This window comes from Puma concolor, chromosome D2 (assembly GCF_028749965.1).
Source record: "Puma concolor isolate L17-30 chromosome D2, mPumCon1.1.hap2, whole genome shotgun sequence".
NCBI lineage: Eukaryota > Metazoa > Chordata > Mammalia > Carnivora > Felidae > Puma > Puma concolor.
The window spans coordinates 37,179,565-37,201,814 of NC_141677.1; the positions used below are offsets into that span (position 1 = coordinate 37,179,565).

Below are 22,250 nucleotides of genomic sequence, written 5' to 3' on the forward strand. Positions count from 1 at the left end.
CACAAACTGTGAGATCATGACCTGAGCCAAAGTCGGACGCTTAACCGACTGAGCCACCCAGGCGCCCCCATGTGAAAGCATTTAAATCATCCAGTGTGTGCCAGTGATAAGCTGTAGCTATAGTAGAATTGAACCAAATTAAAATATCAGACTCATGAACTCAGAACCTCTTTCTTGGTCTCTAATTCACTGCCTTGCTGTGTGGCTTTGTTTCTGTCCTTTCTGAACACGAAGTGATTCATTTTGAGGTGGCCGGGGTTCTCTGAGTTAGTGGCAGTTTTGATGATGATCGTGATACCACTTATCATGAGTGCTTGACACACTCTAGACACCAGCCTAAATATTTTACTAATATTATTCAGTTGTCTTCTGACAATCATGTTGGGTAGGTGATATGATGCTCATTTTCAGTAGAGAAGACAGAGGCTCAGAGAGGTTAACAAACTTGCCCAAGATCACATAGCTAGTAGTTGGAACAGCTAGGATTTGAACCCTGGACGTTCCTTGATTCAAAGCCATCCTCAACATTTCACTCTGCTGATAAGCAGGGGGCTTCAGAAACAGATTGAGTGTGTGCCACATACTTGAGCATGATTTTCCCAGTATTGCATTTCATGTATGTTAATTTGTACTTGTGTATACAGCTAAACTGTAAACACCTGGAGGGCACGGGCCATTCCCTAAATTTGTGATATGTTAATATTGAATGCTTGGTGGTGTGCAGTATAAATTAGATTAATTCATTGCTTTTCTTCCCCCTTGGCAGCCATTCTGCTTTCTCCCCACTGCTATTGACAGAGAACTCATATCCTAAAGTATTGGAGAAAGAATGCTATCAGCAGCTGGACTCCCTTGTATCAGATAAATTTTACAGAAAAGTATTTGGATTTTGTTTTGTCTTGAGCCCACTCTGAATTGTTGGTATCCTGGGAAATAGTAGAACACATACACAAGAGCTCTACTACTTGCCTCTAGATGCCCTTGGGCATGTTACCTCACCTTTCCCACCCTGGATTCCTTGACTTTTTATAAAAGGGCTCTAAAATAGTACCTACTTCATAGGTTGGGATCATTTGGTGTAGGCACTGTCACATAGCCAGTGCTCAATAAAATGGAACTCTTTGTGTTTTATGTCTTGTGTTTTATTTACTAAGTAGAATTCTGAATTTTTCATGGACAATTACAGGAGTGGAGGATCAGGCTGAACTGTCCATAGGGCAGAGTTGGTGGAATCCATTATGATAGGATGAAAAGTGGGAGGTTTGGGAGACAGTAAAAAGATATTCTTGCCCTCTAAGGTATATGAATTCTCTTCTGATGCATTTTAGTTCCATTGTTAGGTTATGGACATGGGGTTAGGAAGTACTTGTCTAGTGCATGACCTTTCCCAAAGAGAACTTTGGCGGGCATTGCCTGTCACATTCATGTGTCCCATCTGGCAGAGAACAGGAATCTTGCTGCTAAATGCAGCACTCTTAACTTCTCCACGTGGCCTGCCATCCAATTTCGGGAGCAAGAAACTAAAAATATTTCCTGATGAGAAGTAATTTCTCTTGTGTTCATGCCTCACTCATGGCAGCCTTCCACTCACAACAGGGCTACCCAGTGCTGGTCATAGGTGGCATGTGTGGCAGCTGGGTTCTGGCCCCTAGTTTGGGGTGATGGAGGAGAGAGGGTCCCAGAAGAAGAATAGAGGGCCTACTACTCCCTACTCAGGCAGAAGGCTAATTCCTCTGCCTGCTTCAGATTGGATTGGAGAAAGGGATCTAGGCACGTACATTGCATTTTTCATGGCACTTCCACTGCCTTGCATGGCTGTGCCACTTTGTCACCAGTCCATTCAAGGCCCAACCTCCAAGTCTCTGCTGCTTCTCTTCCCCAGAACACAGGAATCTTCTCAAGGGATTCTACTCTTTGTCCTTGGTCTATAGCTGAACTTGAGGCTAAATCACCTGCCCCCTCCAAGTCCTATCCATTCTTCTCTGGTCAGAGGATGAGTTTTAGAAACACTTACTGCAGAGCATACTGCCAGGCTAGCTTTTGAAATTTTATAGCCCCATATTAGCGATCCTTTAAATGTAATAAAATTATAAAAGAATGCTTAAGTGCAGTTGGATTTAAAAAACATAATTTATATTCATTTGTTTAATCATTATGGAAACGTAGTGTATGTGTGTATCCCCAAAGCATTAATTTTCCTGAAGTAGCTCTCATTTATATTTAGAAATCACATATTTTAAATGTAGCATGTATATGTGTGTACCTGTGTGTTAGATGTGTAGTATTGTGTTTACACATGTGCATGTGCATGTATACACATGCATGCATACGTATACCAAAAGCCTCTCTATTTTCCCTGCATTTTCTCTGCCTCCCATGCTGCTGCTCATGCAGGGAGCAGGCAGGCAGGGCTGGGGCAGGGGGAGTGAGCTGTACCTTGTTGAGCTCTGACCATGCTCCATGAGGTCACACGAGAATGTCAATGTCTGGATGGATGAAGTGGCAGGCCTTTCCTTCAACAGCTTGATGACTTAGGTGGGTTCTTGCTGAGCTCATCCCTGTGTAGCAACAGGACAGTAAGTGCTGGCCGTGTGGCTGGAGAATTGCTCACTACTAGAGAGAGCTGCTCTGGTCCTGTGAGGGTTGGCTGTCTGGATTTCCTGGTGGGGGGTGGAGTCTGTGCTCTGCAGGAATGAGATCAAGCTGGCAGCTCGAGGAGGAGAAATAGGCAAGAGCACAGGCCTTGGTTGAGCTTCCCAGGCTGTGGCCTGGTCTGTGGAGCGGGAAGGAAGAGTCAAGGCCACAGAACTGTCAACTGCTCTGCCTCATGTCCTCCCAGCAGGGTTGGGGAAGGCCTGCCAGGCCTGCCAAGAGAAGTAGCCATGTGGCTGGTCACGGTCCAAGGGCACCTGTCCCACACACAGGGCCTGGAGCGGGAAGGACGCCTCCGTCACGCAGTCTGAGCACGAGTATAGTGTTTGTCCCTTTGTCCGTGTCCCTGTTTGGGGGATCAAGGGAATGCATCGACCCTATGAGGACATGTCTGCAGCCAGGCAAAGGGCTCACGTGGCATGCCAAAGGAAGGCTGAGAGTTTCAATTCCTGGGGGTGAGTTTTACATTTGGAAACAGAGTGTCAGCAGGAGTGGTCACATTTTGCTTTTCCAAGCCCTGAGTTTAAGAGGAATGGGCTCAAGAACAGAGAGGGTGGTATGTTCTTCCTCACCCTCTGCCCAAACATCATTCTTAATGAATCTCAAGTCATAATATTAAATGTTTAGGTGTTCAAATCCAAAGCCCGAGAACCCTGATATAATAGTGAGAATGAAGATTGTTTTCTAGTTATTTGTAAGAAAAGCCTGAATATGTCGTGTGTGGAAGCAGTTACCTGTGGCTGAACTCCTTGTCCTCTGAGATGGGGAGAGGTTTGACAGTGGTCTTTGAAGAACAAATACCATGTTGGACGGTTAGCAGAAATTTCTTATATTTATTTTGTTTCTGATTGAGGGGAAAATCTGAGGAAAAATGGAAAATGGGAAAGGAAGTGAGTAGGAAAAGGAAGGAGTTGTTTTTAAGATGGAGAGAAACAGAACTGTTAAAAATACCAGTCATCCATGGCATCCAGCATATTGCATGTTTTACTAATCAGAATCTCAGTTATTTTATTTTTTTGTTTGTTTGTTTAAGTAATCTCTACACCCAACGTGAGGTTCGAACTCACAACCCTGAGATCAAGAGTCATATGCTCCACCAGTCAAGCCAGCCAGGCATACCAGAATCTCAGTTTAAATTATCATCAACAGAAACTTATTAGTCCACATATCTGAAAAGGCCAAGGGTAAATATGACTTTCAGCACAGCTGGATCCACAGCCCAAATCATACCAGTCACAGTTGATCTCTTTCCCCACCTCCCAGTGCTACTTTCCTCTTGGTGGCTCTCTGGCTTTCCCTTCAAGGAGGCAAGTTGGCTGCTAACCCCGTAGGGCTTCCGCATTATCTTCCCAGCAATCTCAATGGAAAAAGAGAGATTCCCTCTTACCAGACTCTTCAAAAAAACCAAATCGGTTCTTACCATCCCTGAATGGGGCACATACCCATCCTGAACCATTGTCAGCAGTGTGGGATGTGACTGGCCAGGCCAGTTTATGTGTCTTTCTGGAGCCTGGGGTGGAGTTAATTCCAGAGAGCTCAGGGATTGAGCAGTGGGGAATTCCCTGGCTCTTATCAGAAGAAAGGTGAATGCACCCTGGGCAGGCAAAGACCTTCCAAAGCCAGATGTGACCAAGCTGGAAGGGGGATCTGAAAAGAGTTAATGACATAATGAAGAGTGAAGGTGGAAGCCAAGGAAAACCAAACCTGTCCATTGCCTGAGAGTCCAAAGGCTGTATGTTGGCAGAAGGTCTCTTGCATCAGATAGGAGTTGAGCAAGTTGTTTTCTAGATAGCACTTGCAATTAAGAGTATCCCCCCCACCCACTAAGATGTGGAATTAAGGAATGTGATTGTTTGGACACATTAATCATTTCTAGAACCAATCATTCCAGAGGTCTGAGAGTTCGGAGAAGAGAGACTCATCAGTTGGAGTGAATGTATTATGAGCACCTATTATTTAGCAGACACCAGTGTTTTAAAAATCAGTGTGGTTTTTTCTTTCTTTATGAAGTATGGATGATTTTACAACTTCAGTCTCTTGAAACTCTCATAACCTTTGACGAAAAGGAAATATTTTCTTCCACTATGACTAAGTTACTCAAACTGTGCTCCCTGGAATACCAGGGGGGACAGGTGGTTCAGTGTTCCACAAGAAAAAATAAATAAAAGTATGTGCTTGATGAGTTTGAGAATTCTTGCTCCCTTTTCCCCTGGGGGAGGGGGATTCTTCTCTGCCGTGCTCATTATCACATTAAGGGCTCTGAGAAGTTTGACAATAGGAAAACCTTCAGACTTTGTTCAACTAGGTATTATAGCTAGCTTATGTGACCATAGAATACTTTTCTCAAGGCACTAGCATAGTTTTGAGTATGGTTCGTAAAACATTGCCTAAACAGTCGGCCATAGTTTCTTTGATTTGTACACACAGAGCCATCTGGAAAGGCTTTCATCACTCAGTCTTGTCTCAGATGTTGGAAGGGACTTCCCTCCACTATGAATCTCTGAGTGGTGTTTCTCCACCTCTAAGCCAAACATCTCACCATAATCAGCTTTCTGAGAGATTTATAATGCAAATAATGCTGGCTTCTCACTGCTTTTGCCTCTTTGGGCTTCCTCATCGGTATACAGCTTCAATAATACCCATGTTTCAGCCCTGAGAAGATGGACTGAGATTAGCTTTGCCAATATCACCTTCTGCTTGTGGTACCCAAGATGATTTGGGGATGTGCACAGATACAACATTAATCACACAGGGAAAAGCTACTCCCTTTTCAATTCTCTTTCTGTCCTTTTGATCATAATAAAGAGAATGTCTTTTTTTTTTTTTTTTAAAGCAGCATTCAGGCTCAAGGCCTTCAGCAGGCTGCTAACTAAAATTTAATATTGTTTTCATTTTGCATATTTCTCTGATTACTTTCTTCTTTTGACTCTGAACACTACTTATGATATGTGATCCTGGTTTTTCCTTTATGATACTTATATACAATTCCCTTTTAAAATAAATGTAAGGGAGAATTAGTCACTTAGAGTAATGGCACTAATGGATATTTTGAGCCAGATAATTCTTTTGTTTGGGGGTGGGGTGCATTCTGTGTATTGTAAGATATTTCAAGCAGCCTTGGCCTCTGTCCACCAGAAGCCAGTAGCACTGCCTCCTTCCAAGTTGTGACAGTCAAAAATGTCTCCATACATTGTCAGATATCCTTTGGGGAGTGTGATTGGCCCCAGGCAGTGAGAACCACCAAATTGAAGATTTAAAACAAAAAGAAGTGAATACAAATAGCAGTGGCATGTACACATAGCAAAAGTCGTGAAGGTGTTATGGGTGACCAGGTTTGAGTCCTGGTTTAGTTTAGTGAGTACCATTATTGGTATACTTGGGGCACCTGGGTGGCTCAGTCACTTGAGCATTCAACTTTGCCTCAGGTCATGTTCTCATGGTTCGTGAGTTTAAGCCCTGCATTGGGCTCTCTGCTGTCAGCACAGAGCCCCCTTTGGGTCCTCTGTTCCATGCCCCCTGCCCCCGCTTTCTTCCCCTCCCTTGCTCAGGCTCTCTCTCTCTCAAAAATGAATAAATATTAAAAAAAAAAATGGAACACCTTCACCCCACCCTGTCACTGGCTCCACTTAAAAGCCTTTCCAGGTGGCTCTGTGTGTGCACATCAGTGACAATCCCTGCTCTCTCTAGGCACCTGGGAAGAAAATCAGTTTGGGCCACGTTGTTTGCAGACTTGTCCACGCTTTGCAGAAGTACCAGAAGTACAGGAAAGAAGTACACACCCCAGCCCCACGGGAAAGGCCAAGTTGCCAGACATTTGAAAAGAAATGCTGAGTCATAATTTCCTTCATTCAGGAATTAGCTTGTGCTCTTGAGATTTTGAACTATGGTGAAACACGGAGCTGGTGAATGAGCAAGGTTTAAAGATTCATTCAGCATTAGCATTGGTGAGGATTGCCGGATCCTTTCATTAATTGGATTCAGGTTATACGTGTTTCATTTAGAAGCAGCTGTGATCACTAATGGAATGACCCCTGCGTCATTTTCTGCTCTGAAGCAGGAGGCGAGATGGCTCCTCTTATTATGTTGTTTCCCACTTCTGCTGACACCAAATGCTGATAAAATACGGTCCATGGCCTTCAACCAAGCTCCCCTCTTTTAAAAGAGAATTTTGTTTTCATTTTCAGTAAAGAGACCGGCCCCAGGCTTAAAACGAATAGGGCTTCACGTTGCTTCACTGAATGCAGCAAAGGCATAGGACTTGAGAGCGGTGGGTTTTCTTTTCCATGCAGTGCTCTTCCCTCCTACAGCTCTCCACAACCACACAGGAGACAGAAGCAGGCCCCGGATATAGGAGGCCGCTCCCCAATCTCCATTACACTTGCAGCTAGCTCACTTGTCCCCTACTCTTGCCTTTCTGTGCCATCCCACCAACACTCACCCAGTCCTTTCTGTACTGAGTTGTTCTGAGCATTTAAGAAAGAAAAACAACACTCTGCTTGGCCCCCATCCCATTTTCTCTCCTTCTCCAACTCAGATTCACATTGGATCAGAACAGAATCTTGCAACAATACTGTTAATAATAGTAGTATAATGTATATTTATGATTCCCAGCACAGCAGCCACAGAGTGCTCTGGTGAAAACATTGCTCCTCTACTAGAAACCTTCCAAAGGCTGAAGTTCTCCCCGCCAAGCCCATTCTGTGCCCTCAGGCCTCCTTCCTGCTCCTGGCTTCCTCTTCTCCAAGGACTCCATCCTGTCTTTGTGGCTCCTCAGATCCTCCTTGGAGTATTTTCCCCTGGATGTTCCTACTCTTTCTATCTTTAGTATCTGTGAGGCTTGCTCTCTTTCTTCCTTTAGTCTTGAAAGTTGTGTCCCTGGTGAGGTCTTCCTGGTTGAAAATAGAAACCCTGCTCCCTGCCCAGGCTGGCCCTGGCAGTCTCCCTGCTTTATTTCCCTGTACAGCCTTACCATCCTCTAACATGCTGTGCCCTCCACCTTTTCAGGGAAGTTGTACCCAGGTCATCCCCCACTTCCATGAGGTATGGGTCTTATCTGTTCTAGCCACTAAATTATCCCTAACGCCTGACACGTAAGGGGTACTCAATAAATTTTGGCAAAGAAATGACTGACTGAATGGTATCACTTAGAGTAATAACAGAGTAGTGCTTGAGGGTTGCAAAGTAGTTCTGTTTGCACTTTCTGGTTGGACCCCAACATAGCCCCAGGAGGTAGGCTATGCAGGTGTTATTATCCCGACTTTACACGTGAGGAAAGTGAGGCCCCAAAGATTTCTGGATTTTTGTCCAAGTTCACACATCTAGGAATGGCAAAGCTTGGATTCACCACTTCCCCCTCATGGGCTATTTATCTTTGATATCTGGCATCTCTGATTCTGATCATCTTCTACAATTCTAGGGCAGTTGCAAGTGAAGCTAGTAGACATGGGTCATGGGACCAAGTAAATGAGTATCATGGTGAAATCCTCCTTGTCCACCAGCTCCTCCCAGATGGGCCACCTTCCCCAGGCCTTCAGTATAATTAGCCTGGAGGCCTTTGGCCCCCATGCAGTAACTGGTAAGAAGCTATCTGTTACTGCCGTTCATTAAGACAGGTGACACAAGATGAAATATTTTAGGTGAATCATCTGGCCTAATTTAGAAAGGCTCAGTAGGGCTGGCGCCTTTGATTTATCAGGGAGAGGTATCTGTTATCAGAGAGATCCACACGCAGACTTATTTATTATCCAGAATCTGTTTTTAATTTCAGAGATTGTTTACCTAAACTGCTGTGTGTCAGATTCCAGGACGGATTTCTGCTTAGCATTTAATTTTAGATACTTGCCATGGTGGACAGTAAAAAATGGGTCTCCAGAATTTGTAGTTTCATTATGAATCTTACCTCCTGGCAGCCCCTACCAGTAGTTTGTCTTTGAAATCTCCTTGGTACTTGTTAACCCTGCTGTGCTGTGGAGAAGATATAGTTTATTTATTGGACTTTGCCCATTTATGAAAAAGTGCAGAAATTATTAATGGTTTAGTATCTATTAATGCATTACTTGGGTGGAATTCAAATTCTAATATTTATGGTAAACCCCTTTATAATGAAACGGGCAGAGAATCAGCTCTCATGCTCCGTAAATTTGGAAGGCTCTAGATGCTGTTGGAATGGCTCCCCATGAAATATGAGCCCTGCTGGCTTTATATTTACGCCCATAAATAAGAAATAAGTACTTTAGGTTGGAGGAGAAATAATTAAGAATATTTGTGTAGATAATAAAGAAGAAATGGTCCAGTTTGGTGAACTGTGTGCTTGGGAAATGCCAGAGGCTGCCAGGACCTGGTGAGAGATGTGGGAAAAATTAGGGCTGGGAGATTGTAGGTGTGGGTAGGGTGTATGGAGACAGCAGGAATGGGGGCCTTGTGAAAGTTACTGTGGGCCATGGCAACTTGTGAGTGGCTGCATACATAGAGTTTAGGTGTGGGATCCAGGAGACCTGGTTTGGATTCCAAGTCTTCCCTAAGGTAGCACGGTTCTTTGATGGCCATCACTGAACTTTTCTGAAACTCAGGTTCCTTGTCTGCAAAATGAAGCTGATATTTCACAAAATTGTCATGAGGATAAATAGCATAGGCTTAAAATTGCCAAAAGTAGTAAGCAGATCTGTGTACATGAGGCCTAAAGAGGGAAACTGTTGAGGGTAAAAGTAGAAGAGTAGGGCTGGAAAACTATGTGCATGTATATGTATGTATACACATAGATATGTATATTTTGTATATGTGTGTGTATGTACATATATACATAGATATGTACATTTTTGGGCATATGTGTAATTGCTGTTGGGGAGCAGGAGGAAGAGAACATAAGGTGGATATACATAATGAGTTTAACACGAAAATAGAAAAATATTAGGGTCTCAAAGCACTGTCGATGAATGGGTACCTTTTACCTGCCAAGGCTTTTCTGCCCAAAGAGTCTCTTAATGGGGTCTCTTAGCTTTTTTCATTCCAACTGAAGCTTCTCCCTGACCACTTCCTGGTATGAGCTAAAGGATTTGGTTAAATCTCCAAGCATCTTCTAAAGGGTTAGAATCTCAGGGATCATTTAAGTTAGGGATGACAAATAAGTTTATTTCATGTAGAAACTCTATGGTAGTGATTTCCAGGAGTACTATTTTGAGAAAAATTGTGAGTTACCACTGTGTTCAGCAGTTCCATGACTGATTAGTGATGCCTACCCCGGGTGATGAGTGGAAATGGTGATGAAGTTCACATTCTCTTGGTTTTTGCTTTTGTCTTTTAAATAAGGAAACCAAAGCCTAGGATGATTGTGTGAACTGGCCAGGCTGACACAGTGAGTTAGGGGTGAGGCAGGACCAGATTTGGATGCGTGGCTTCCAGTTTAAGTGCCTCTTATGTCACACCTCACTGTCCTGTTACTCTGTGTAGTCTCACTGTCCCCGCAGACCTCACAGAGAACAATAGTCAGCTGTCCCTGACTTATGAGAGTATGGATTCAGGTGAATTAAGCATTTTATGTCTTCCTTACTATATGTGGTGGCATGAAGAGACTCAGACACTATTTGGATTGATGATGATGATGATGATGACGACTCATTTATTTAGCTCTTTCTGTGTCCCAGGCCCTGCAGGGGCCATGCATTTGGTGTATATTATGTCATTTAATTATAACAATCTTATCACTGGGTGACAGTCTCTGCATTATGCATATGAGGAAAATGGCGTACAGATAGGTTAAGAAACTCTCTAGAGTCATAAGCTATCATTTGCCAAAGCCTTTCAGACTTTGAAGCATGTGTTTTTGATTCCTGAGCATATGAATCCATCTTGTGTAGGCTTGTCAATGGTGCCATCCTTCGGGGTAACATTGATGTGGTCTCTATCACATATAAAGACTTATATTTAAAGTAGCAAAGGAAGATTAGGAAAGTCAGTGGTCAGTGCTTCTGACAGGCAACTTAAAAAAAATTTTAATGTTTATTATTTTTGAGAGAGAGACAGAGCATGAGTGGGGGAGGAGCAGAGAGAGAGAGAGGGAGACACAGAATCTGAAGCAGGCTCCAGGCTCCGAGCTGTCAGCACAGAGCCTGGCGCAGGGCTTGAACTCACCAACTGTGAAATCGAGACCTGAGCCAAAATCAGGCGCTTAACTGACTCACTCAGGTACCCCTGACAGGCAACTTTTAGTGAGTAGGGGAAAATATCCTTTCCATCCAATGCAGAACTTCCCTGTCTATCCCTATGTTTATTGCTATGACTCAAGCAAGAGTTGGATGGAATTGGATAGATCATGCCCCCGGTTCTTCATTTATGCATATTGTAGGCAAGAACTATTCCCATACTGATTCATAAAAATGAAATTTCTGGTGAGCACACCTGCCATGATAATTTGCTTAAAGGATATAGGTGTTTCCTGACTTCAGCAGAAAATGATCCCTGATACTGGAGAAAGGAACAATCTTTCCTCTAGCGGACTTTGACTGTCTTCCTTAAGTGTGTGGGGAGCTTGAGTAGTCCATCTCATACCTGGAGGTGTCAGTAGACCATCTCATACCCTGAGATCCTCATAATGACCCAGGGAATGGTGGGTGGAAAGTATTGAACCACTGTTGTGTGCGAAGACATTGGCCCCAGTCCTTGTATTCCTAATTTTTCCGGAGTAGCTATAGCCAAATAGCACAGCTTTTGGAATCAGCTTCGAATTCATTCATTTACCGGTCTTATCCTCTGGCTGCATATCAGTTTTTAAGTACCCAGGTTACAGGGTATTATCTTAACATTTAGGTTAACTGTCAAATAAAAATAAAAACAAGGTAGAAAAGAAAAAAAAAAGTGTCTTTACATACAACGCTTAGTGGAGCTTGTGGGGGGGGTTGGCACCATCTAAATCCAGGTGATTTCCACTTAGACAATGGACTTCCTTCTCTGCACGGCACAGTATGCTGGCCTTTTCTGGGGTGGGTGAGTGTTGGGTGTAGGATCCTGTCTAGGATCACATAGCAGGGAGCACAGGAAACTCTTGTGATTCAAAGTTGCTTTGCTGTCCTGGGAAAAGTATCCCGGGGGATTCTACTCCTGCAGCTGGCAGTGGGGATTTGGTATAAACTGTTAGCTGTGATGATAAGAGGAGGATGCTGTGATAATATTTGAGTAGAACCATCATCACCTGGCTGGCACTGCTCTAAGTAATTAGCCCATGAAATCTTTCAACATCAGTTTGAGGATGTTATTCTTGTTGTTCCCACTTTGAATTTAAGGAAACTGTGGTTAAATAATTTGCTAAAGGTCATGCTATTGGTACATGTGGTAGAGGTGGCCTCAAGATAGAGGCCTGGACTGGAAATGCTTGTTAGGAGAGGAACACTCCCCTTGACCCACCAGTCTCCAGCCACTTTCTCTTCTCCTGGATGGGATGGTTTTCCTTTTGATCAAGAAGAAATGCAGAGAAGAGGGCAAATCCACAGAGTATGGTACTTTCTATCTGGAATTTTCTCTGGCTTATCTTTCTGCCTGTCCCATAGGCCCCTGTCCCTCGTCTGGATCTTTTTTTTTTTTTTTTTTTTAATTTTTTTTTTTCAACGTTTATTTATTTTTGGGACAGAGAGAGACGAAGCATGAACGGGGGAGGGGCAGAGAGAGAGGGAGACACAGAATCGGAAACAGGCTCCAGGCTCCGAGCCATCAGCCCAGAGCCTGACGCGGGGCTCGAACTCCCGGACCGCGAGATCGTGACCTGGCTGAAGTCGGACGCTTAACCGACTGCGCCACCCAGGCGCCCCCCTCGTCTGGATCTTAAATCCTATACTCCTCCTCCCCCCACCCGGCAAAACCAATTCTCAGAACTTCCATATGCCCTAAGTTAGCGGTGACTCTTGGAAGTTCAATGTGTTAATGTTTGTATTTTAGTTGTAGTGAAAGTACTGAAGGTAGAATTTCAGGTACAGTCAACCATGACCTGCCTCCCACTCTCACTTTAGGGCAACCTGAGAGTCAAAGCTAGGAATTTCCTTAAAATGGCTACCACTCATTCTATTTGTACTTGTCCATGAGCCAATCAAGAATACATGTGGAAGGAAACTAACTTGCAACAGCAGAGGTAGAATTATAGCCCCATTTCTCCCCCTGGTTTGCACAGCACCATGATCTCTGGTAGCATCCTCTGAAAATGATCTCCATATTGCTCATCCAGCTGAGAGATGATCCTGCAATTAGTGGGCTTCACCTGGCCCAGCCCAGCCTACAGCCAGGCAGGTGAATCCAGGAGCATTTCTTCCGTGATGAGAGAGTAGGAAGTTGTAATGAGTGTGCTCCATGTTGCTTGGGACCACCCCCCTGTGGACTAAGACTGGAAGGAAATGGTCCTCTCCCTTGGGAAGTCCACATTGTTGACATCCTTCCTGGTCTGCCTGGGGCTGTTCTACCTATGAGGCCATCTCCTGAAGGCACCATGTTTTTTATATAACATTTTGTCCCTTTAGAAATTATCGTGATGCATGTCAAGAGCTTTCACACCGAAAAAAAATATGTCACATTAGCTTCCAAGTTTCTGATTGTCTAAATAACGCAGCAACTCAACATACAGCTGTCTGGCATTTTGACAGTACAATAACCCATAATTCTTCCTGCCACTCAGCACTTCAAGGTTAGCATTTTGTAGTTTGCTCTCAAGGAGTATTCATTTAAATTTTCAAGTGCAGAGTTGAATGTGGCTGCCTCATACCTCCCTTTTGATCTGTTCTTTATTTACTTGGGTGCTCTTCCAGTTTATTACATACATTGTATGGAATGCTCACGCATGTGTATAAACTTTTTTGGAGAAGTGGAGTGTTGTTCGACTTACTGCTATTCTCTCTATAGTTGGGGATAAGAGCGGGAGAGAGATGCTAAGCTTCACAGGGCAGCTCCCTGGTTTGTGGTGGTTCCCAAGCATCTGACATGGGGTGAAGTAAGAAGGTATAGGTAAGAGGATGTAGCACTTGGACTCTCTCTTGCCTCCTTTCAGAAGGCAGGTGAAATGCTTGTAGCTTTTTTCTGAGGAAAGAAGGAGCTTTGGGTTCTGAACTTAACTCGTGGGAGAGACTTGTTTTCTTGGTCTTTCCTTGATCCTTGAGTCACAAGGAGGATTCTTGAACACCCAGTTAACATCTTTGATTTAGCTGCTGGTTTTGAATCTTCCTTACTGGCTTGGTTACCACTAGTCACTGTCATAGGCAAGTTGACTTCCTTAGGTGGGAGACTGGGTTATGAATCTGGCTTTCATCGATTGCCTAAATAACCTTGGCCAAGTCAATAATTTACCTCTTTAAACTTTTTTCCTTTTTAAACTTCGGTTACTAGCCCTCCTTATACCTGCCTTTACAGGCTTCTGGCTAGGTTAAGGTAACACAATAGAAGCGCATGTGCTTTGAATTATTGAGAGCTGTGCTATCTCAATATTAGACATTATTGTGGGTTTTTTTTTTCCTTTTAATCCACTGCCAGTTTACATCCCTGATCTACATTCCTGCCTCCAGTAATCGAGTGGATTATTGTGATGTGTGGGTCTTTTTCTGAATGTAATGCCTCTTGCCATGAATCAGGTTTATTTATTGGCCCTTCTTGGATTGTGTTCAAGGGAGAATTTCTGGATCTCAGACACCCTTAAGACATCTCAGGGTCTAAAATTTCTAAGGTAAGACAATTGTTTTAGATCAGTGACTGACCAACTGGCTCAATAAATGTGCTTTTCCTGGGAAAACCCTAACTCTTGAAACTCACTAATCTACTTTTAAGCCTGCCAACTTAAGCACAATTTAAAAGCCCGAATGTGTGTATAAGAAGAATCACTGTGTTGATATGAAGTCTGTTTACACTTCAAAGCCATTAGAGTGATAAACATTTTACCACCATTGGGCCCTAAAATCTCCGGAACATAATTTGCTTGTTGAGGCCCTATTGGAGTTGGTACTCCTGACAGAAGATTAACACTTCTTTAGGAGCCTTGGGACTCACTTTGACAAATCTGGCATAGACTGCCAGCTGGATATCACCGAATCTTTGGATCCAAGCTCATGGGGAGTTTCTAACATGTGGAATTTCTCTGGTTGGTTGGTTGGTTGGTTTTGGTGGGAGAAATCTGGGTTGACATTTTTCAGTCTATTGGAGGCTTCAAATCTTATTTGCTCTACATTTGCCACGTGGAAATGGGGAGATGGAAATCTTGCATAGTCCACTTGGATAAGATGGTGGAGTGTCACACAGTTCCATGCTCACAATAGCCTTGGCCTGGGAGGAGGACATTTGGATGGGGTTAACCACAAATGTTTAGTTACTGGCTTATCACAGTCACTTGAATTACATATCATTCTATACATTTCAAAGTGCTTCTGCATCTGTTACTATAACTGATCTCAAAATAGTACTGTGAGGTAGACATGGTCAGGGTTTCTAAAATTATGTTTTTAAGAATGTTTTTTCAGATTATGAAAATAGTGCATATTCATTGTAGAAATGTTGGACAATACTGAAAATCATAAGAAAGAAATTAAATTGCCTGTAGTTCCACAGTTGCCAGAAATAGACACTTAATCCATTTTAGTATACATCCAACCCCATATGCGTTCCTTTTGTGTGTATACACCTATATCTGTGGATTATATTTTTCTTATAAGCATATATCCATGTTATAAGTATAGTCCTTGGAAGCCCAATGTTTAATGTCTTAACCTGTTCTGTTATAAAGGATGTATGTATCATAATGTTGTTGAGTAACTAGGTTATTTTCTGTTGTTCCCTATTATACTCAGCACTATGAAGAATGCCCCAGGAGTTACATCTTTTTTATTATTATTATTATTTTAAACATACCTCTGATTATGTCCTTAAGATAAACTGTTAAAAATATAATAGCTGGGAAATTTCTATCCACCTTTTGAGGGTTATTATACAAAAGGTCAAATTTCAAGACAGATATTTTATCCTCATTTTATAGGTGGGCCAACTTCAGAGAATTTCACTGATTTGCCTGGGAATGCATAGCAAATCAGTGGAGGAATCTGGTGCCTCCATGGTGGCATCTGCCTTGCTGGCCTCTCTCACCACCTGGAGGTGAGAATACCACCCCCTGCAAGAGTGAGCCTTGTTTTCTGTGGTGTGATGATGGGCTGTCTTCACAAACTTTTGTTAGGTGTGGTTTGTGGTCCACATGCCACTCTGTAGCCTGTGAACTGGAGATTAAATAAATCTTTATCCTATTTCATGTCAGTGTGTCTTAGGGCTTCCCGGGCTCTCCCTCGCTGAGGCTCCCTCTCCCACCCAGCACAACCTCAGAATGGTGGCCACGCAGCCTGCCTGCTTGGCTCCCTTTTATTGTACACATTTTGGGGGGAATACCTGTCAAGTTCCAGGCCTCGTGTTGGAGGTGGAGGGTACAAAGATATGTTCAGTCCTGGTCCACAAAGAGCAGCTGGGACTTAAACCTAAAAAAGAAACAGATAACTATGATGAGGACATGGTTGTGGGCCTGTGGAAGAAACATTTTATTTGGTGAATTTCATAGCGATGTTTCTGATGCATGATAAACCTCACTCTGCAGCCACAGTGGGTCCTTTTGGTTTCCTATTTCACCGTATCACTTTTGTTCAAACCTGTCCCTCACAGTCTCCTCACTTTCCCTCCTTTTTGTCCCTTGTCTACTTTGACGTGCTTCCCGTTGTTTTTGTATATAGCTAGCATCTAATAAGTAGCTGATGGAGTGGCCGGATTACTGGGCCTCTGCATACCTGCGTTTGGGTCCTATTCCTGCACTCCTATATTCCTGAGGAGTTGTACCAGTCCTTAAGTCTCATTCTCTTTTATTTGTATAATAAAATGAAACAAATAGGTATTAAAAATAATATGTAATGCTTTTGAGAACCTATTATGCACCAAACACTGTTGTCAGGGCTGTACACGTATTGACTTATTTAACACTCTACCTTTGTGAGGTAAGGGTTATTAGTATCCTCATTCTTAGGGGTAGGATCTAGCCACACAGCTTGAGGTCCAAGACCGCACAGCTGATGGACAGGAGGTGGGCTGATTCGAGAACTTGCTCTCTTAACACTGTACTCCACTGCTTTAGGACCCTTTACTCTTGCATTTATCCCCTTTCCTTACATTGTACCTGACACAGGAGTTTAATGTCATCAATTTGGGAGAGCAGAAACTTTCTTGAGGTGGTAAGTTACTGCCTCCCAAACACATGGATGTCTCAGACCTTGGCCACTCCCCCACAGGGCTATGAAATATCCCAGAGCCAGGGAAGTGTGAGGTTGAGAGAGACCAGAGAGGAAAAGCTTCTTTTCAAAAAAGAAGCGACTTTTTGAGCATCAGCTATTTGAAGGTCAGTGTCAGTGATGGACTAAAACAGATGTGGCTTCTGCTCCTGGGAAACCTGTGACCCAGAAAGTGGGGAAATATGTCACAAAGCTGATGGGACCATTGGGAGAGAAAGTAGTAAGGGTAAAAAATGTTTCCAGGTTGAAATACCAGCTCTTTTCAGACTTGAAGGGGACTGTCCATTCTGATGCAAGAACTATGTTTTTCTCCAGTGGACAGCTCATGCTCCTGGGTCTTGCAAGTCCAGATGGAGTCATAGAACTGTTGCTGTCCAGAGCATTCACTTGAGGGCTGGGTTTTATTGTTGTCATAGCATCTGGCTTACATAAATATGCTTTGTCATAATGGAGGGAGAGGGGGGAAGAAAATCAAGCCGGATTTTTGGTTATTTGTAGATCTTTTGCTTCCTATTGAGATTTATAGTAAGCCAAAATGCCTGGAGCTGGGCTTGATTTGAATGAAAAAGTATAGATACACATATATGCATGCTTGAACAGTGTCAGGCTTCCAGTGTGTGTCTAGTTTCTCTATAAGTCCCCAGTCTAGGGGGTTCTTCTGTAACTTCATTCCAGCAAGAACAGGCACTGCCTCAGTATTCATTTCAGTGGCATTGACAATACTGACAATATAATTGACCTAAAAAGTTCTGGATTTCCTGTTAATGCACTTTAGAAATGTACATCAACTACCAAAAAAAAAAAAAATCATTTCTATCTACATTTCACTTGATTTCCATTTTCAAGAGAGAGGCTTCATCATTATTATTCTATTTGAATAGCACTGATATCTTGAAGGATGGAAGGAGATTTCTATTGTATGCGGGAGTACTTTATTTCGATATTTTCTTTGTCTGATTATACATGATAAACACACATTAGTGACATTTCGTGCATGTTTGGAAGATAAATGGGGATATCTCTTTAAACCATTCCTGACACTTGCTAACCTGTGAGCTTAATGGCATTTTCTCTTTGATTCAATAATTTGTCTGTCAAAAAAAAGCTGGGCTGACATTCTCCTTGTTGTGGGATTGAAATGGAAAAGAAATCTCTTCGCTTGAAGATAATTTTTTTTTTAAATTGAGGGGAGCATTTTAGGATAAAAATGTTTTTGAAATTATTTGGGTTTTTGGTGGTAGAGGTGGGGGCAGATATGGGGAGGGGGGTGCTCATGAATGCTAGGGCCCTGACATTATATGTGTGGCAAGTAATAAAGGGGAAACGATTACCTCGGTCTAAAAGTCCTCTTGAAATAATTAGGGAATATGTGAATTCTTGCAAACGAAGATGGCTTCTGCTGATGTGTGTCTTGTGGGAGGCTGTCAGCCTTCCTTGTGTGGAGGTTGTTGGGTTGGGGTGTGTATCTGTGCATGGAGGGGTGACTGTGACTCAGTATGCCTGCCTCGGTTCCCTCCAGACTCATTCTGGATGAAGGGGGAGGGAGAAAGGTGGCCAAGCATCATTCTGAAGAGGCTTTAAATCCAGGTGGTTTTTCTTTTGTTTAGAGATTTTGGAAGAGCCCTGTTCAGGAAGTGTGGTTAAAAAAAAAAAAAAATCCTGGAAGTAAACCTAGAGTAGGGAGGCAATGGTGGGCTGGGAGTGGCAGGTGTGGAGCTCTTGAAGGAGCCCTTTGCATTTCATGTGACTCCACAGTGTATGGCTGACCCTGCCTTCTTAGACCCCTCCCAGTATTGAGAACTTTTGGGAAGTCTGAGTTAGGTAAAGATGATGACAGTGGTTGTGGCCAGCAGTGAGATTGGGAAGGATGCTTGGTGTCCAAAGTCTGCTTGTCTCCCTGCCCCCCTCCAGCCCAGGGTCTTCAAGTGTGCCATTAGAGAACACTGACTTATTAAGCTCTCTCAGCATATTTCATTGAATGTCTGGTGTGTGCCAGGCATGGTTCTAGGAACTGGGGCTGCATTCCAAGTCCTACAACTTGTCAGTTATGAAGTTGGGAATAGAACTCTGCTCTCTTGACTCCTGATCTGGTGCTTTCCAAGCACAGCAGGCTGCTTCCCTGGAGATCCTGCCTTTTACAGGAGCCTAAAGGTATGAAATTCTTTCCCATTATCTGGTTGTTCCTCCCCTGGCTTCAGTCCCCCTCTGTGGGCCATGGTTTCCCTTGTCTTGGAACCTGGCTCAGTCATGCTGGGTTGCCCTAGCGAAACCCAGTAAACACATAAAAATGAAGATGTTAGCGGTCACACACATTTTGCCAGCCTTGACTTCTCGCCAGAAAGTAGGGACATTTTAAGACCTTTGAACATCCTGAGCACTTTTCATTTTGGAGACCTCATCATACAACATATCAAACGTATTAAAATGACCCCTTCCCCATCTCACATTAAATATAATTGATGAGGTTTCACTGTGAAATTTTTGGAAGGATTCTAAGTCATTTTTACAGTTTGGAGGCTTAAGAATAAATTAATTTTCTCATGAAAACTTTGTTATATTTATATTTAACTGGAGAGCTTGACTTGATTAGTGCTTGACCTACCAGTGAACATAGGATTTCTTTCTGTTGAAGTTTATTTGAAATTTTATTAATCTTAGTTTTATAATTTTTATTTCACATTTTAGAGCCATTTTTTTTCCAGATCTTGAACATTTTGTTGACCATTCAAACATTTAAAAGAAGGCACTTAACACTATGCCTGTCACTCAGTCATGGAGGAAAGACACCAAGGACAGACCTCCTTGCACACACTGACCTAAAACTAAATCCTGGACTTCAGCATTTGGTGCTCCTCAGGGGACTCCAGTTGGGCCAGTCTTGTTTGTAGGCTTGCAACCCTCTTCCGACCCCACCCAGGGAAGGGCCTGGGTATTATAGAGGTGACACTGCGGTCGCAAGGAGAACTCCTGTTTTCCCCTGCTGCAGTGTCAGCCCAGGCTTTTACAACAAAATACCACTGACTGGGGTGGCTTAAACAACAGAGGTTTGTTTTCTCACATTTTTGGAGGCTGCAAGTCTAAGATCCAGGTGCTGGCTTCACTTTCTGTTGAGAGCTCTCTTCCTGATAGGGAGATAGGCACCTTCTTATTTTGTCCTCAGAACGCTGGTCTTTCTAATCCCATCATGAAGGCCCCACCCTCATGACCTCATCTGACCATAATTACCTCCCGAAGGCCCCATCTTCAAATACCATCATAATGGGGGTTGGGGCTTCAACATAGAAATTTTGGGAATACACCAACATTCAGTTTATAGCATGTACTGCGATTGGAAAGTGTGGCCCTCAGGATCTATGGCTCTGGGCTTCAAATCCCATCCCATCACTTTTTAGGAGTGTGACTTAGGATGTAAGTTGGTTATATTCTCTGAGCCTCAGTTTCTGTTTCTGTAAAATGGGAATAATGATCCATTTGCAGAGGTATTGTATTTGCAATAGTGTTTGTCAAGAGCCTAGTTCCCAGGAGGTAGTTCTTCTCTTTATATTTGCCCCACTCACCTGGGGGCATCTTTAAATGAATATAGCAGCTCATTTTTGAAGAACTCTCAGCTATGTGTGTGAGATTGAGGCAGAGGCAGAGGGCAGGGAGCCAGAGCCCAGGAGCATGGCAAAGGTAGGAGACAAGTAGTCTCTGGCACGAAGGCAAGATTGGGCTTCTATAAGAGGAGTTTGTTTCTACATTTTTGGAAAGTCTTAGGCTTGTGGGAACCCCTTAGGTTGTATGAGAGGACGAAGGGTAGACTGAGAAGGCTCCTCAGGGTTCACATTTTGAGGTTGAAAGGCCCCCAAAGTGGGAGTACTAAGCTTGAGTTTTTTACCCTCTTCTGGTAAAAAGCTTACTAAACCCAAGCGTAGTCTTCTAAGTTCGGGGCCTCACTTTTGCCATTTCCAGAATAGGGAACAGAAACTGAAATGACTAGTTTTTATAAATGATGGGGTTTTGAGCCTGGCGTTGGAGTGGGGGTTGGTATTTATGTGCAAATGGCTGTGGACTTTGCAAAGTGCTGGTATCTGGGGAAGGAACCAGTGACCAGCGTTTAGAGAGCAATCAGAACAGGGGGTGCCAGGCTTGGCCGAGAGGACGGATGGGCAATGATATGACAGTACTCTGTTCCCAGGCTTCCCATATTGGAGGGGATTGGCAGGTGGAAAATTGGAGGAAGCTGATAATCCCCCAAACCCTTCCTCTTGATTCATGGCTGCCAGCAGCAGATTAACCTTCTTGACTGACTCAAGCCAAGCCTGGCCCGTGGTGGGAAGTAAGTCCCACCCTCTCTCCCTCCCTTGAATGCCCAATGTGTGTTAGGCATTATCCTAAATATTTATATTACATCTGTGGGCAAAACTGGCAAGCATTCTCATGGACCTTATAATGTACATTAAACAGTCAACATGATACATAAATAAATTATATGGCAGAAGGCCATAAATGCTGTGGGAGGGGGGGGGAAGAAAAAGAGAGTAGGTAATAACATTAGTAGTCCTGGGTGGAGGTGACAGAGTTTTAATGAACATGGCAGTCAAGGAAGGCTTTATTAGGAAGGTGAACAAAGTTGAGGAAGTGAGTTGAAGGAGAAAAGTACTGTCAAAATGAGCTTGCCATCTCTGAGCTCACAATATCTGGTAGGGGGAGAAGAAGCCAGCCAACACTGGAATTCCTGGAATAGAATTTCTCCCTAACAAATGGAAGCAATATGGTTAATGGAGAGGAGGAATGGCCATGCTTGCCTGCCTGCCCTTAATCATCTGTGTGGTTCATGGTACCACCAGGCAGGTCTTGGTATCAAACGGAGACTGGGAGGTGGGGTGTAAAGCCAGCGTCCTCTACTCAGGTGGGTTTAATGGGTCTCTATAGGCTTAAAACATTTGTTGGATGAGTGTCTGAATGAGGGACCGAGTAAATTTATGAATGCATAAATCAATGAATAATGAGGAAAGGCTTTTTTAAGGGTGGGTAATTTACAAGTTCACATCCTAAGTTACTAGTTGAATGTCTAGCCTCAGTGATAATTACTTTAATTACTTTAAGATGTTTTGCTTTGGATATAGGAGTTTCTACCCCTAGGTAAACTTTCAGGTAATACAATGGAAAATGATCCAACTTTTCAAAAATGTGTTGGGATATCATGGTATAGTCTTAGGTTAGGTTTTCATATATACCTTTAGTCAAGATAGGGTATTCTCAGAATCAACTTGTAACTTCCCCTCGTATTTAAAGTAAGAGCAAGGGGCACTTGGCTGGCTCAGCCAGTGGGGCATGTGACTC

At 43.2% G+C, this 22,250-nt stretch overlaps 1 protein-coding gene and 1 long non-coding RNA gene across 10 annotated transcripts in view; one reads left to right on the plus strand and one right to left on the minus strand.

Annotated features, from left to right (window-relative positions):
* Positions 1-22,250, plus strand: part of LRMDA (leucine rich melanocyte differentiation associated) — a 1,048,113-nt gene that overhangs the window by 537,168 nt on the left and 488,695 nt on the right. The window lies entirely within an intron of this gene.
* Positions 14,504-20,121, minus strand: LOC147575997 (uncharacterized). Of its 2 annotated transcripts, none has more exons than XR_015241653.1 (3): positions 19,984-20,121; positions 16,042-16,127; positions 14,504-14,934 (listed from the first exon to the last, which is right to left on the minus strand). It is a non-coding gene; the product is annotated as an uncharacterized LOC147575997 (long non-coding RNA). The 2 variants fall into 2 exon arrangements; XR_015241652.1 differs by lacking the exon at positions 19,984-20,121 and adding an exon at positions 17,179-17,276.